We start from the raw sequence: 17675 nt of genomic DNA, 5'->3' as shown, positions 1-17675 counted from the left end.
TGTCCTGTACAATTTAAACAATACAGTTAGAGTCGTGTGAGATAATTAAAATTTTTTGATTGGTGTAATTGTGTAATATAAATCAACAGTTATTTACAATAGTTAAATTGACCTAATGAACATTTGTTTATTGAGGACTCCTTGCGCATGCGTCGTGTCATGTTAGAACCTTCAATAGGGGGCAGCACTGAAAACAACCGCACTTGACTCTGCTCAATTAAAGCAGCAGAAATATCACGACAAGTTTCTTGCATTGCAACCGCAACCAACTGACCTAGACCGAGACCGTGACTCTGAACTGTGCCACCCCAGCGGTAAAAGGTAAGTTAGCTCCATTATCATGCGATTAGTTTGACCTATATGTTTTACCTATAATAATAAACCCCCGACGTCTGTGTTTTATGTGGCGCATTTGCACGGCTTAACTGAGGTCCTAGAATTAGCCGCGTGGTCGCTGAGTTTGGGGGCGCTGCTCTTGGTGCTGCTTCTGATCCGGCTCCTTCTGGCCTGGGGTCTGATCCCTGCTGGCTCTGGGCCCGCCAGCGAGTGCCGGCTGGCTGCCCGTTCGGCGTGGCTCTGGCCGTCTGCTGGGCGTGGGCCTTGGCGCCGCTGCTGGGGTCTCGGGCGGGGGGCTCTCTGGGCCCTCCCCTCGGGGGTGGGGTGCTTGGGTGTGGGTGGGTGGGTGTTGGGGGCGGGATGCTGGCGGGGGGCCTTGGGGTTGGGGTCGGTGGCGGGATGCGCTGGGTGCTCGGCTGCTTGGGGCTTCCTCGGATGTGTGTGTGGGGGGCGGTGGCTGCCTCTCAGCCTGGGATCTTGGGGGCGTCTGGAAGGTTGCCCGGCCGTGGGGGGGTTGCCTGGGGCTCCCTGGCCCCCACTCTTTCTGCTGGCCTGGCTGCATCTGCGGGCCCGGGGCTGTTCCTGGGTTTGCGGTAGCGGTTTTTTGCACATATACTGGTATACGATGCACTGGCAAGCCTTGGGATGTGGGATAAAACTCATACTGGGCTTAACTTTAGACACGTTAATCCCAAATACCTGCTTTAGGTACTACCACTCACTCATTCCCCCTGTCCACAATCACCACCATTATAGCTAAGCTTCACACTTGTCACTATACTGGCTTGATTACACAACATAATAAGCACAATATATTCTACAACTTCACATCTCACCCTCACTGTAAAACAATCTATTCTTCCCCACCTTTTCTATTTCCTACCTTGAGTCTCTCCTCCCTGCTCCCTTTCCCCTCCCCCTCCCTCTCCACTTAGGTGTAACACTGCTCTCCCTTTTTATATCCTCCCTCTAATAAAAGATCTCTTACCCTTCCTTAGGGAGGGCTGGTGATGGTCACAATTAAGCAATAAAATAAATCAATGTATTTTATTGCAATAACAAAATATGCATTGCTGTCTCATAATGATTGCACTTATTGTAGTGTTGACCTTTGACAGCATGTGCAGACAAGATAAAGAAAAAAAAAGAAAGAATTAACCGAAGTTTACCGATATCACCCAATGTGGTCGTGGCAATGTTGCATTGCTAGCTGAGATGCTAATATTATTCATTTCTGAGCGGTGTTTCAATGTCACAACAGATGTCTACTTATAAAATCAACTGTTTTCTGATCTCGGGTGTGTATACTTTTAGCAAAACTTTGACATGAATTACAGAATTACAATTTTTTTTTTTTTTGGCAATGCTTCATAGCAGCATCAGAGTAAACCTGGCTGTTTCAGCCCCAGTGCAGTGGACGCTGTGCGGCTCAAAACTGCGCTTTCACTCAACCGTTATGATTTCGACACAACTTTAAATCAAATGACTATTAAGTCAGGCTTTAATTTTGGACTGGTCGCTGGGATTTCTGCCATTTTTATTTGTGGTGAGTGTGGAGTCCTTGTGTTGTGATTGCATCACGTACACGTTTTCCCTCCTTTCTTTGTAATAATCAATCAATCAATCAATCTTTATTTGTATAGCGCCAAATCATAACCAATGGTATCTCAAGGCACTTTACAGTAGAGCAGTCTTAAGGATGGACTCTTCATTTTATGGATACACACATATGCATATATACGTATATACACATTGAACTGAACACATTCATCATGGCGGCAAGGAAAACCTTCTGTTAAGCAGCAGGAACCTTGTGTGGATCCCATTCCTATGATGAACAGCCATCCACGTTATGCTGTGTTGGGTGTGTGCAGAGAAAAGGGTGGAGACAGAGCCGCTGAGTCTCTGTAACTCCACACTGAGGATCCCACGGACCTGCAAGACAAAAGCCAGAAGGAGTACAGGAGCAAACACACAAGGGAAGAAGCAGACATAGAGGGAGTGTTTGAAAGAGGAATGGGACCCTCTCCGGCCCCTCTCTAACCTAAATGACCTCTCTCTTAACGCCCTCTCCAACCTCTCTCCAACCGAGCATGCCAGACCCCCCCCCCCGGCAGTCTATGCCTATTGCATCTTAATTATGAGCTATGAGCTGGTTCCTAACTAAAAGCTTTATCAAAGAGGAATGTTTTGAGCCTAACCTTAAAGGTAAAGAGGGTGTCTGCCCCCCGAACCGTGGTTGGTAGATGGTTCCAGAGAAGTGGGGCCTGATAACTGAAAGCTCTTCCTCCTATACTACTTTTAGAGATGAATGGAACAACGAGTAGTCCAGCATTTTGAGAGCGTAGTGCTCTGGGGGGATTGTATGGCACTACAAGCTCCTTGAGATAGACTGGTGCCTGTCCATTTAGGGCTTTATAAGTGAGAAGAAGAATCTTGAATTCTATTCTATATTTTATGGGAAGCCAATGCAGAGAGGCTAATACAGGAGTAATGTGATCTCTTCTAAACGGTTCATCAGAGGAGGGTGCACCGCGAGCGCAGGAAGACAACAGCTTGAATGTTAGCTCTTCCTAATCACAACACCACAGATGTGAAATTCGTTAAAAACTTTAGTGGCTATTCACTATTTTTAACTAGATTACTTGTTGCCTGCTGCTGAAGTTAGCCTTGTCACTCGGTTGGTGAAGGGTTGGCGTTTAAACACACTGCTTGACATTGTAGAGTGACCAAACCTGTATCTACAGTAACGCAACACGCAGCTCGAGTCGTGTTCCACTTACAACGCAATGTTGGAATAATGCACGGTGGTGTGCGTTATCCCTCTGTATTATGTGAGTACCTTCAGTATCGCTACCATCGTGGGCTCGGGCTCTCCTTGTATGGGATTCAATCCCAAAGTGATCATCACCCCAGAATTTGCTCAGGGTAAGCCCAGCTTTAAAAACGATTAAATCTTCAATATGTTAAACTACATAACATTTGCTCTGGATTTCCAGTCACTTTATTGCCCTTAACTGTGACTTATTCAACAATAGTTAATATTTTTCCTTTTCTGTCTGCACAGGGAGTATCCCACACCACAGCAATATGGTGGTAACTCAAAGGCCAACTCTCCGTTGTGCTGCTACTGGCTGGTAAACTCCTTCTGGGTAAGTACACCTAATGTATAAGTCTGTATCAAAAGATTTGTGAGTGTTTAAGTTTGTTTAAATTGAAACGTAAGATTTATACAGGACCTAATTTTAAAGTGACAATGTGTTGCTTAACACCTTACATCAACAAATTAAAATGAGATGACACAAAGTTCACAAAATGTTGATTTAGTGACCATAGGGGCTATACCCCCCACAGCAGCTACAATTCGCTTTGAACTCTCAGGGGAATCGTACTAGCGATTCACTGGTTAAATGAAGGAGTTTTGTGGCAGATGATGCCTTTAGGGTGTACTCACACTGGCAACTGGGGCAGTTCAAAGCTCACAGCAGGAATCCCCCCCTCCCTGTCCCCTTTCTGGCATGGTAGAACGGACGTGATCACCAGCTCAACTTGGTTCCTACAGAGAAACACATCATCACGTTAATTTATGACACACGTATGGCGTTACGTGACCATTAAGCGACTCTGGGTGTTGTTGACAGTACATTCTGTTAATTTCATATTTTCTGTTGCGTAGGGTAACTATAAACCAAGATTTACCCAGACACGTGCTCTTTTCACGGACTGGGTTTCCCAGGGCCCCTGATCACATCAAGTTAATTTAGATGAACGTAACTCTGCTCATATTTGCTCTATCGGAAAAATTCCACCAGTTTATGAAAGATAATAAGTTGCTCTTTACAGCCAGTGTCGATACATTGCGGTAATTTTACTCACACGTAACGGAAACATTAAAGATGCTGCTTTGTTTTGACGAAATCGACACAAGGAACAAAGAGAACCAAGTGAGTGAGAAAGAAAGAGAGATTAAAACAGACCAAATAATGGTGGATTTATTAAAAATGAAAGACTCTCTCTGACGATAAAAACCACCATGAATGGAGGTTCAAATGGATTTGAAAACAAAGGAGAAAACTGAGCCTATAAAGGTAAGATCAGTTTAGTTTCTGGATCAATAAATGTCGTTCTGATTTTGTGGAGCCAGTCGTTGCGTACATTAATATAAGTGTAAATAGATGCTTTTAATGTGTGAGACAATTTAGGAAAGAGTATTTGTGTTTGTTTAAACTTTGTGTGTGTCTGTGTGTGTGTGTCTGTGTGTCCATCTGAGCATATTTATCTTCATCACTTTCAGTTTTCCTTTTGATGAACATGACAATATGTAACTCTTTAATTTCTTCTTCTTTAAGTCCATGCAGAGTGGCCACGCCCCTCCCTGGACATTAAAACCATGAGCTGATCCTAGTTTCCATCATCTGGTCTAGACCCATCACTTCCACAGACAACAGACAGAATAAAGCTCAGAGTCAACATGGGAACATGGGATGCACTTATTTATTGAAATGTATATTAAATGATTATTTAATTTTCTGTAATTTTATTTTTTAGATGTTTTTAATTGTTTTAATAATTTAGAGACTTAAGGAACAGATTGTTATAATGCATAATAAAGGTGATTTACTTGAGTCATCACTATATTCAGATTGTTTTTAAGTCTTTGTATAAGAATACTTTAACAGGACAACAATGATGTGCAGAGCTGCAGTAATGTTGGCTTCATACAATAATAATAATAACAACAACAACCACTGCACACACCACCAGAGAAGCTTCCAGTGAATAATTTACAAATAAAAAAAAAGTTCACTGATGGTGACATTGAGATCTCAATGTCATCATCAGTGAAGTTTTTTTTTTTTTTTTGTAAATTATTCACTCGAAGCTTAGATATTGTGTGACAAAGATATGAAAGTTTGTTGTTTTGAGAAGAGTCATATTTATGATTAAAAGTTATGATTGTATTATATTCTAAAGTTTAGAATTATCTGGCTCGTCTTCCTTTCTTTCTGTTCACAGCATAACTTTATATTTAGTTCTACAAAATGTGTTTACAGCTAATTTTACTGATTATTGTTACACATCATCCTGCATGTGCATTATATACAGTATAAATGTGTGGATTTAACCAACTGTTGGAGAAACCATTTTATTAAATACAAAGCAAACGACATGCAAACAGAAAAACAAAGGTAGAAATAGTTTATTTAAATTATGAAATTAGTGAGTTGTTAAAGTGCTGAGGTGCAGCGGAGGGTCTTCTTCTGCAGAGACATGATGATGAGGGTATAAACATGCATATAAACACATACTGGTATATTAACCCATATAAACCAAAAAATATAGAAATGGGACATTTTACGGCTGCAAATGTGTAACATATTACTGGTATTTTGAGAACAGGACACATGTAGATTTCTGAGCAATTCATTATAGTTGTGCAGGACTAACAGGAACTCCACATACTGAAAATTGGTATTGCCACATGTGCACTAACACGACACGACCTAAGAAGAGAACTAAAATAAGATTAAAAATAAATAAATAGTTGCAACAATTTGCAGTCTTGTTCCAGGTTCTGCTGTCATAATATTCCCATCCTTGTACTTCCAATGTTTAAATGTTTTGTTTTTAAGGTTCATGTTACATTTTGCAAAAGGTTGCACTTTTTTTCTGGCTTACTGATTTTTGTTTGGAAAATTATTACCCTTTCTTTCAGACATTTCATTTATTTGGGCTTGTATTTGTGATGTTCTGTTTTTGGTTACATTTAGATGAATATATTAATACACTACACTTTGCTCCCCAAGACACTGTGTTTGTTTTCATTCTACAGAGTTTGTGAGTATGTGTCCCAGAACACTGAAACACCATATATATATTTATATTATTTATACATTAGCAGCAATACAATGTCCAATTTCCATTTTTTTCTGGGTTATATAATAGCCAACCACATGTGTCCTGTCCACAAAATACCAGTAATATGTTACACATTTGCAGCAGTAAAATTTCCCATTTCCATATTTTCTGGTTTATATGGGTTAATATACCAGTAATATGTGTTTATATGTATATTTATACCCTCGGAAATACCCGTACCTGATGTTGAGCTGCTACACTTACTGTCCCGCTGTCGGCTGATCAAAGAGAAGTCCTGACGGTCATGTTGTCCTCTTCCTCCATGAGTTCTCTGTGGTGTTGTTCATATATATCAGGTAATGCCAACTCTGAACTTTTCATCTGCTAACAAGCACTTCTGAGACCGCTATCATTGTGGAATGCGGATGTTTATGTGCCGTAAAGCGTCGCGCGGTACCGTCATCACATTTTGCGCGCGGGTCGAGTTGTGCGTGCGCATGCGCGGCCAGTCTGGCACGGTGTTTGGACCACCTCTTCCAGTAGGACCATCGGGCCGTTAACCCCCCTGTGGTGCAGTTCACACCTACGCAGGCCAGACAATGGCCCTCCATGGTTTCACACATGCACAGAGCTGGTTAGGAACGGCCCTGGTTGCCAGTGTGAGTACACCCTTAGAGGCTGCACTAAAGCTGTCCCTAACGCACCGGTTATATTGATATACATTGATCACGAATGGATCTAAATACCTCCCGAAGGAATTCAAGTTACGCCAAAATTGTCTGAGTGAATACATGAACGTATTTCACGCTGCATGTTGCAAAAACTTCCCCTTTAAGCATGGAGAATTTTTTTCAGCTTATCACATAGTTATGTAAGAGTTTGAAAGCAGCTAGAATTGGTTATACGGATTGACCAATACATCAGCTGGCCGATATCTGCGCTTTTTACTGCATTGGCCGATACACCGGTGCACGGTTTTCCCGGCATGATTTACAGACAGGTAGGCTATCCACAGGCAGCTCTGTATTGTTGGAGAAGCTGCAGTGCACGTGCAGACCATGCATTGCCCCTCCCCCACCAACAGAGTGCTGCTGCATGAACCTCAGAACAACAGCAAGTTTTAAACTTTCAAAGAATCTTTAATCCTTTTAAGACCGGATACTAGTGGCGACACATTTTTTGAAAATACCATAACTTTTTGGCCGTTTATGCTATGATGTAATTCCAATGGATTCTGAAAGATGAGAAGCGCAGCTTTGCACTGATACAGGACATTACGGTAAAGGCAGCAGTGCCCGCAAACACACCTGAACATATATCAGCGCAAATCTGCACTTTGGAATCCATTGGAATCACATTGTTAAAGCATAAACGGTCAAAAAGTTATGGTCCTTAAAAAATGTGTTGTTTTGTGTCACATCTGGTCCTAACATCCCTGATGTGGCCATGAGAGAACAGCGGCTGTTCACTCATCGGTGGTGGTAGGGCTGGTGATACTGCAAATTTGGGTATCAACCCAATACCAAGTAAATCTAGGGCAAGTATCGCTGATACTGACACTGATACTTTTTGCTCAAAATTTCACTATCATTTAATGATTTTGCCTTTATTTATTGATCATGATTATGATCATAATTAAACAGAAAAAAAGATTTTTGTAATAATTTGGTTCATCTGTGAACAGGAAGTTTATGCACCCATTGAAGTTAAATTTGAACTTGTCTATAATTACTTCAGAGATATACGGTTTGTCAAAAGTTGATACGTCACAAGCACACTATTTTTTTAATATGAAAATATGATTAATTGCTTGCAATGTTTGTTGAATAATGTAGATAAAAAATAAAGTTGTTTATCATTGTCATTTTTATTATGTAAATTGGGGGTGCAAAACCAGTATCGGCTCAAAAAAATCGGTTGCCCATATCAGCCATCAGCTCAGCCCGAGGAAAAAAAAAAACTGCATCGGCCTGAAAAAATCCATATCGGTCGATCCCTAATTGGTTATCATCTTGACATACAGCGCTCAAATATTTTTAAGTAACTCAATTTGCTCTATGAAAATTGGCTGATTGAATCTTAATTTGTCCACTCATTTTTGTATCCAATGGAAATGAATCTGATTCTCATTTATCCTTTTTACCCAGTTGTCATCTGATGTGGAAATGTAAGCACTGTGGCAACACCTATTCTGGACGATCTCAAGTTTTGAAGCATTACAAATTGGACCATATTCCTGTATTCATCTAAATTGTCCATGGACATCCAAGACTTTTAAAGCTCTACTCGTCCACCTGAGCAGACACCATTCTCAGCAACAAAAATCTTCATTTAGATGCACTGTTTGCCTCCAACATCTTCCCAACAAGTTTGACTATTTTCAGCACATTGGAAGACATTTAAAACAACATGAAGAGATCATTTGCATGTTCTCCGGTTGCAAATATAAAACTGTAAAGTATGGAGCTTTTCATGTGCACAAGTCAAGGCAACATACACCGCACACGCTCGATGATTTCAAACCTGGAATTGTATGTCCTTTAGACGTTCCATCTCCTGCTGAATTATCAGAAAACGACAACAGAGAGGAGTTTACTGAGGAGAATGTAGATGAAGAACCTGTGGATGTGGAGGATTTGTCAAAAACAGTTGAACTGAAATTAGCCTCAATTTTACTCAAGCTGGAAAATGTTTTTCTGGTACCAGCTGTTGCAGTGAATGAATTACTTGAAGACCTACAATATCTCTTAGGAAGTGCATTGGTGCCTGTAACACAAACTTCAATTCTGAATTTTTTACATGAGAAAAATTGCCAAATTGATGAATCTGCTGTAAGTGATTTGGCTGCTCTCCTTTGCACCTCTAATCCAGTTCAAGCTGCCATAGGGAAAAATGGACCTCTATCAACTAGTTTCAAATGAAAAGCTTACTATACAAAAAAGTTTTGTGTTGTTGAACCAATAGAATATGTTTTAGATCAGAAAAACAGGAAGTCTTTTCAGTATGTGCCTTTGTTGAAATCTCTGCAAAATTTGTTAGATTTTGATGCTGTATTACAAGAGACAACACATTTGAAGGAAAGATATAAAGGGACAGAGAGTGATAAGGTTTACAAGTCAGTTTGGGATGGACTTTTGTCTCAACAAAACAAGATTCTCTCAGAGGATTGTGCAATTTCATTGATTCTATACATAGACGAATTTGAGGTCTGTAATCCTCTTGGGACTTCACGCAAAGAGCATAAAGTTTGCGCATTGTATTGGATTTTGGGAAACTTGCCTACTGCTTACCACTCTGCACTGTCCTCCATCCAGTTAGCAGCCTTAATCAATAGCAATGATGTTAAGGCTTATGGTTATGCAAAGGTATTAGAGCCCCTAATTAATGATCTTCTCATTTTAGAGAACTCTGGGTTTTTTTTTTTGCAGAAGTTGGGGAAAAGACTAAAAGGTACACTGTTTTGTGATGTAGCAGACAATCTTGGTGCACACAGCATAGGCGGATTTGTTGAAAACTTTTCTGGCAGATATGCATGTCGTTTCTGCACTGGTGAAAGACAAGATTTTGAAACTGATCACAAAACACACTTAAAAATCCTTGAGGACAATTCCATAACCTGTTTTGGTGTTAAGAGGAAGTGTGTACTATCTGAAAAGCTTTTATCTTTCAATGTTACAAAATGTTTTTCTCCTGACATTGTACATGATTTGTTTGAGGGCATTGTCCCTGTTGAAATAGCTCTGACTTTGAATGTGCTCATTGGTTAAAAAGTATTTCTCATTGGCATTTTTGAACAAGGCAATTGTTGACTTTCCTTATAAACTAACTGATAAAAAAAACCAACCACATCCTGTACCACAAATTTATGCAACCACAAAAATGATTGGCGGCAACGCTCATAAGAACTAGGTGTTGCTAAGATTTCTCCCACTCTTAATAGGTCATACCGTGCCACCTCATGAACTATCATGGCAATTGGAATATTCCAAGATATGAGTCAAATACGGTGATATCCACCTGGGATACTCTCCGAACAGCAGTTCAGAATCAGAATCAGAATCAGAAATGTTTTTAATGGCCATGTACAGTTTTAAGGACAGTACAAGGAATTTGTCTTGGTAGTTGGTGCACAAAACAAACAACAACAAAAAAAAAAAAACTAAAAAACAACCCAACAACAATAATAATAAGTTGCGGATTTTACGACAAAAACAAGACAAAAAAGTGCGCACAAACACACCACAGCAGCCATCCGCGGCGCCATCTTAAATCCAACAAACAGTTGAAGTCGATGTCATGTTCGGAGCATGTCAAACTCCGGATATGGGAACACTTTTATACTTGCCATATCCCGGAGTTCAATTCTTCCCGGATACTCTCCCCAGTCATATCTGAAGTCCGAACACCACTAGTATTTTGATTCCGAATACTGCACCGATACTCTCCCCAGTCATATCTGAAGTCCGAACACCACTAATATTTTGATTCCGAATACTGCACCGATACTCTCCCCGGTCATATCTGAAATCCAACAAATTATTTCAGCAGTCTGCATAATTCAGTATACAATTCATGGCCCATAGGGTGACTCACCATACCCAGGACAGTTAAGTGCAGTGTCCCTAACTATATTTGGTTCACTTGATCCTTTTTCTCTCCACACCAATTGTCTCATCATAAATGGCTGATCTACTTTGAAGATATAGACTATCAAGATAAATATTAAAAACAAAAATCACTTAGTGCACATAACTTTTTATTCTATCAAAAAAATAAATTAGAAAGAGTTAGGAACAGTTTAAATAGGTCTCTAGAACAAAGTAAGAAAAGAAAAGAAGAGAAAACACACACACACACCACACCACACAAAAACAATAAAAGTGTTAAACATCTCCATCTCAGTCTTCTTCCTCCTCACTCACATGCAGATAGATAGATTTTTGATCTGAAGTGGGGGGGGGGCTTTTTGAAAAGTGTCCAGTGTCTTTACGTGTGCGATTGGATCTTGGCTCGATAGCCTTTTTTCTATTACTGTCCAGTGCTTTCTGGCAGGTTTTCATTATTCCTGAGAGCCGTGCTGCTCGCCTCTTTGGTGAGGCAAATTTGTAAATAGTTTTGTCCTCGTCACTGTCCTCGTCGCTGATGAAGTTGGCATCGGCCCCACACCCACACCCAGTCCTCTGGAGAAAGGATCCACTGCCCCACTTTGACCCGTTCCTTGAAGAGCTGTGTGACAGATTGGAAGAGGTTAGACTTTCAAAGCAATCAACAAAACATGTTGTATATGTCACCCTTTCTCCCTGAGTAGTCAGAGAACATCTAATTCTATATCCTTCCGTTCTCACAGAAGTCCAAAATAGTCAAAATCTACAAAAGGTAGGGTTTAATTAACTTAGATTCGTAAAGGAGATTGGCAGTGACAACTCTGCATAGAGTGGAAATACGCACGTGAGTGCACAGACACGCAAACTGAGATCTGATACTTTCAGTATTTGGTCCGTGCTTGTAAATGGGTTGATTTATACTAACTCCCCACAACAAACAGCATCTGTTCATGTAGATAAACAGGACTACTGAATAACAAGTATCTGAAGTCTACTTCAGATATTTATTTAATATTAAAGAAGATTTTTTTTTAAATCAAAACCATATACAGTATGTAGCATTATTATCCGTGTACCCTTCATTCTTTGGTTATTCCATTTTAAAACCAAATCAAAACAAATAAACTGTGTGGTTATTTTTGTTTCATATGCCCCTTAAAATTCATTTTTATACTTAGTTATATAACAGTGTGCTATCATTAACATGTCAATGTTAAAATAATAATATTATTAATAATAATGCCAGTGACACTTTTTCCCCATCTGGTTACAGTTTGTTACAGTGAAATCAACTGCCATATTTTTGTAATATTAAAAACGTATTGCACCTTAGTAATTTAAATAAAACTACTAGATACTTTTTACACACAATTCAAAGTCTAACACTAAACATCATAAAGTGGTTTTTTCATGGATTCCCTCAATCGTTAGTTAGAGGGTGATTTGCTCCTTTCTTACTGCAGGGCGAGCCCAAACACCTCGCTCCAATTTGATGATGCGTTCCTACTTTGATGACGAATTTAACGCAGCACAGAGCTGAAAATGCCGTGCCTCCAAGAAGGTCTCTGCTGTGATTGACATGTAAACAGACACGCCCACGAAGGTGAGCATTTCACCTATATATGTATTTTCTACAGTCTATGTATGTACCGGCGGACGCCCCGCCCCCATACATGAAAGATCTTAGAATAAAATGGTCAAATCATATTTCAGTTGTTTTTTGGGAGTTGATATACTGTACATGTGTGAGATGGGCATATGATTTCGCATATCGATCGCAGGCTTGTGAATCAAATCGAATCATATCGTGGCAGACTGTGCTATCGACAAACATCATATCCAAACATATCGACATCGCCTTGTAATTTAATTTAATTTACGAAAGTAAAACACACATGAGCCGAAATTAAGAAATATTTTTTTCCCCCAGAAAATATTAGTTTTTAACTCCTGTGAGGAAAACAAAATAAATACTAATAAAACAGAAATCTATAATTAAACAAAAATGTATATCAAAAAAAAAAATTGTAATTTAAAATAATGAGTAAGATACAATTAAAAGGTAAATATAAGTTGACTAATCACTACATGTGCCTTGGTCGACCAACCATTTCCTTGGTTGACTACAGCCCTAGCAATAACTCACTCGATCTCTCCTGCTCGTAAGAGTCTTCCTCCTCTTTATATGCTCCTTTGTCCCCTTCAGGTCCTGCTTGTTGCTGGCCTTGTAGGACTCAAAAACTCTGTTGCAGGCTCCTAGTGAATGAAAATTACAACACAAACACTATGTCATGAACTCTAAATGTATTATTTTAAGGCATCTCAAAAGGATAGTGATCACTCAAACATTAGCAGACAATTGCCAATTAGGTCCCCAGATTAACTAGATCAGACTTACTTCTAACTTGGCTTATGCCCCAGTGTGGCTCAGCATCTTTAATGGCCCCTATCACAGCCTGGGTAACCTTTTCATTTTGATTAGAACGGAATCTGTTGGGAAAGGGGGGGGGCGATTAATTAATTCAGCAAAACATGTTAAAAACAAACAAAAACAAAAAAAGTACTATTTTGTAATTTTCACAAACAGTGGCAAATTCAGAGGAAAAGAGACAAAAACACAAAACGTATTTGTTCTCTGGCTGGAACTGCCATTGCAGGTCTGTGAGGCTTCGATATGTATGATGGACCAATGCCTGTCAGGATATAAATACAGTGAAAATGAGCAAATTATAGGCCAGTCTCCATTGGTGAAATCAATGGAAGTATAAGTATAATTGATGATGGAAAACTACATACCGTCAACTCTGGTGGGATTTTTGTTGTGGTGGTGGATGAGGTAGGATGAGTCTCGATTATTTCCAGCCTCTCCATCACGTCATCAAACTTGTTATTTATGCTGTCGACACTCTTCTGCAGTTGTACGATTGCGCTAAAAATGTGAGGGGGGAAAAAATAGTTAACATTCCACTGTGATGTAGGCTGGGGCAAACATGTCACAAGACAGAATGATACATTGCTTCATAATGTCGACAAAAAATGGACAACTGTTCATTTTAAGTGTGAAGCTTACTGTTGGTTTTACATAATTCCATAATAAAAATACACCCTATTGGTATGTTGGCATTGGTGGATAAAGATTTTTTTTTTCACATTGCTAAACCAATAATGTGATGATAAATGGTAAATGGACTCGATTTATATAGCGCATTATCCCTACACTGAAGTAGTCCTTAGGCGCTTTATATGTCAGCTCATTCACACTCACATTCACACACCAATGGGACTGAGAGTCATATTTGCCTCCAGTGTTTCCCTATGGAGACAGAAAGAACTTTGGCCCACGTTTACATGGGACCTTTATTTCCCCTTTCATTCAGAATAAAAGTTAATTCCTCTTAAAAACTGAAAGTTATTACTATTTTTTTACTTAACGTAATGATAAAAAATCACTAAAATTACATTTTATACATGTTTTCCAAAGCCATGTGTTGTAGTTTGTATAGCATAGACATGTATTATGTTTTTTTCTTTTTACTAACACACATACACACGTTTGTTTGGAAACGCACAACGCGTTGCTGTAGCAACAAGCCACGCTAGCGAGAGTTCGTCGCCAGTCAAAATGGTCGGCACTTAAACTACAACACCGGCCATGTAGGTACACAATATAGCAGAATGATACAGCGTCCACACACACATACTCATCATGACGAAAACACATTTCAGACAATAAAGCAAGGAATAACACTAAATATATTTACCTCCATATGTCATTCCGGGTTATCAACCCCAAGTTTCGGCGTGCTGGTGTCCCGTTCGAAGTCCCATTCAGTGTTCCATTTGGCATCCAGAAAGACAATGTTTCTCCCCCGCCAGATGGAGGAGTCCTCCCCGGTCGTGAACAGCTAGGAGGAGAACACGACCCAGACCTCGACCGAGACCTCGATCTGGAACGAGTCCGAGTCCTAGGCCTAGAACACTTCTTTGTTCTCTTGTGGCCCATATTTCCCTCCATGGTATCCATGCTTTTAAAATGCGAATGCAATTCTGACGATACGCGGGCTGTACAGTATTTTTTCACATTTGGCGCTTGTAATCTCAAGAGCCAATCACTGCCACCGATGTAGAACACACGGCCAATCACATTTAAACTTTGGACCGTTAAAGACCTGCAATGCATTGTGGGTCTTCCAGGTTGAATTCACGATTATCTACTGGGATAATGTATAGGTGACGCTCTCCATAGCAACCCACCATAGACTGTTAATACTGTTTCTGTGAAACACCGAGAAAACGAAATGGATCAACGGAGGAAAAGAACCTGGGGGCTTCTGTTTTGCGACCACTGTGAAGAATACGTCTCCAAGTCAACGTTTTATCGTCATCGAGAAATGGTAAGATGATCAAACTTAGTGCACTTCGTATAAGTTGTAATTAAAATCAGCTTTATTGGCCAGGTATGTTTAACACACAAGGGATTTGACTTCGGTTGACTGTGCTTTCACTATACAGTTTAAACATTAATAATAACAGTCAACTAAAAATGAACAAGTAATTTAAAGACTAATATGTACAAGAAAAATTAAGATAATATAATAGGATGATAGTAGATGATAATTTTAATTATGTGTGTATGTGAATGAGTAAACTTTATTTGCGTGCTCATGACTAAATAATGCTTTCTTTGTATTGTGATCCCTCTAGAATATGAGCAGACCTTTTGCAAAACGATTTGTTGAGTCGTCATCAGAGGATGAACAGCAACAGGTAACTGAAGGATTTCCTGTGTGTGTGTGTGTGTGTGTGTGTGTGTGTGTGTGTGTGTGTGTGTGTGTGTGTGTGTGCAAAAATGACAGTAAAATACAAAAAAAAAATAAACAAAAAAAACAGATCAAAATAATCAAAATCACTCCAAAAACACAGATGATGACAACAAAAAATAGAAACGATTAAGAAAAGCCATTAAGAAAAATTTTATTTAAAAAAAAAAAAAAAAAAAAAAACTAATGTTGCCATTTATTTTGAAATGTGAGACTAATTACAATCATAAATGTATACTTATGTTAAAATGTAACACTTTTGAAACACTGATTTAAGACATTTTATTGACAATAAAGGGCTTATTTTTAGATTCATTCATTTAATGCCTTTTAAGACTTTTTATGGATCCGCGGGAACCCTGAAGATTATACATGTGTTTTCAACAGTTATTTTTGAAAAACTAAATTTGGTTGGTTGAATTGAAAAAAAACAGTGGGTCGTGATTTAATGACAGTGGTAAAAAGTGGGTCCCAGGGTGAGACCAGTTGAGAACCCGTTTTTACAATTTAGGTATTTAGAAAACACTCTTAATCCAGAATGATTTACGAAAAGGATAAGGATGCTAATCACAAGGAAATTCATGAAATGCACACAAGGAATTTGACTTTGGTAGACTGTGCTCTCTCTGTACAATGTAAACAATAATAATAACAGTACAGTCAACTAAAAATAAACAAGTAATTTAAAGACTAATATGTACAAGAAAAAACAAGATTATATATATATATATATAAAATATTGCAGTGGTGAGTAGTGCGAAAGGATGATGAAGTGAACATGAGGTAGTTACCTTTTCCAGTATTTATATTAAAGAGTGTGTAAAGATAATTTAAATTAAATAATATGGGTGTGTAGATTCAATAATGACTGTATGTGCATGAGTAAACTGTATTTGCGTGCCAATGACTAAATAATATTTTCTTTGTATTGTGACCTCTAGAATATGAGCAGACCTTTTGCAAAACGATTTGTTGAGTCGTCCTCAGAGAATGAACAACAGCATCAGCAACAGGTAACTGAAGGATTGTGTATGTCAGGGTAGACAAGCAGACAAGGATGCCAGTTGAACAATTGCAGCCCAGGCCAGGCCAGGTCATGCATGTGTGAAACCATAGTGAGCCATTGTGAGGCTTGAGTAAGTGTTAAATTCCATGTTAAGGAGACCTTTTTGGTCACACATGTATTTTGTAGTCAGCAGGGACAAGGCTGGCCTAGAACAGTGAGTGCTATCCTAACCCTATGTGTAAGACAAAGTTTTTATTGCATTTTCATGCCAATTACAATTACAAAGTCAATTATCTAAACTCAATTACAATTCAATTACAACAGCAACACATTTTTTCAAGTATAATTTCAGTTATGTTTATGCCATGATTGTAATTATTTATCAGTTACGCAATTACAATTATAATTGACCCCAACCCTGGTGTGTGTGGTACTAATTTCTAAGTCATATTTTTCTTGATATTTTCACCTCCAGAAAATGAGAAGATTTCAATGGATTGAAGAATCTTCAAAAGATGAGCAGCAGCCACAGCAGCACAAGGTAACTGAGGTGATGCTGGAAAAAAGGTCCAGGCACATGTACTTGAAATTAATACCCCACAATCCAGTTATTAATAAAGTTTGTTTTTTGTGCTCCAGATGACCAGAAGCCTCCATTCTAGCTCAACTGAAACATTTTCTCAAGATGAGCAGGTAAATAAACTGAAAGTTAGTTGTTAGTTGCTAAACTTAAGAAATAGATTTGTTTTGCTTAGCTAATCATCAATAAAAAACACACCAGAAGAAGCATGTGTAATGAGCATTATTGTAGAGAAGCTACTTATTCCCTGGTTTCATAGAATTTTTAAGATTGTTTTGAGTGACAATGACCTTTACTAAATAGTTAGGATGTGAAACATTCCACAATCCAGTTATTAATCCAGTTATTGTCTTAATTATTTGTGCTCTAGGTGACCAGAAGCCCCCTTGTAGCTCCACTGAAAACTCCTCAGAAGATTAGCAGGTATGAAATTAATTGTTAAATATGCATTAACACTGTTCTTCAGTCAT

At 39.0% G+C, this 17675-nt stretch overlaps 1 long non-coding RNA gene across 1 annotated transcript; it reads left to right on the top strand.

Annotated features, from left to right (window-relative positions):
- The first annotated feature begins 273 nt into the window (after positions 1 to 273).
- LOC114469293 (uncharacterized) lies at positions 274 to 8425 on the top strand. Its single transcript, XR_003674753.1, has 3 exons — positions 274 to 321; positions 3404 to 3488; positions 8343 to 8425. It is a non-coding gene; the product is annotated as an uncharacterized LOC114469293 (long non-coding RNA).
- Positions 8426 to 17675: the final 9250 nt, after the last annotated feature.

The sequence above is a fragment of the Gouania willdenowi genome, chromosome 9, assembly GCF_900634775.1.
Source record: "Gouania willdenowi chromosome 9, fGouWil2.1, whole genome shotgun sequence".
NCBI lineage: Eukaryota > Metazoa > Chordata > Actinopteri > Blenniiformes > Gobiesocidae > Gouania > Gouania willdenowi.
This window is presented reverse-complemented; position numbering and strand designations above follow the sequence as displayed.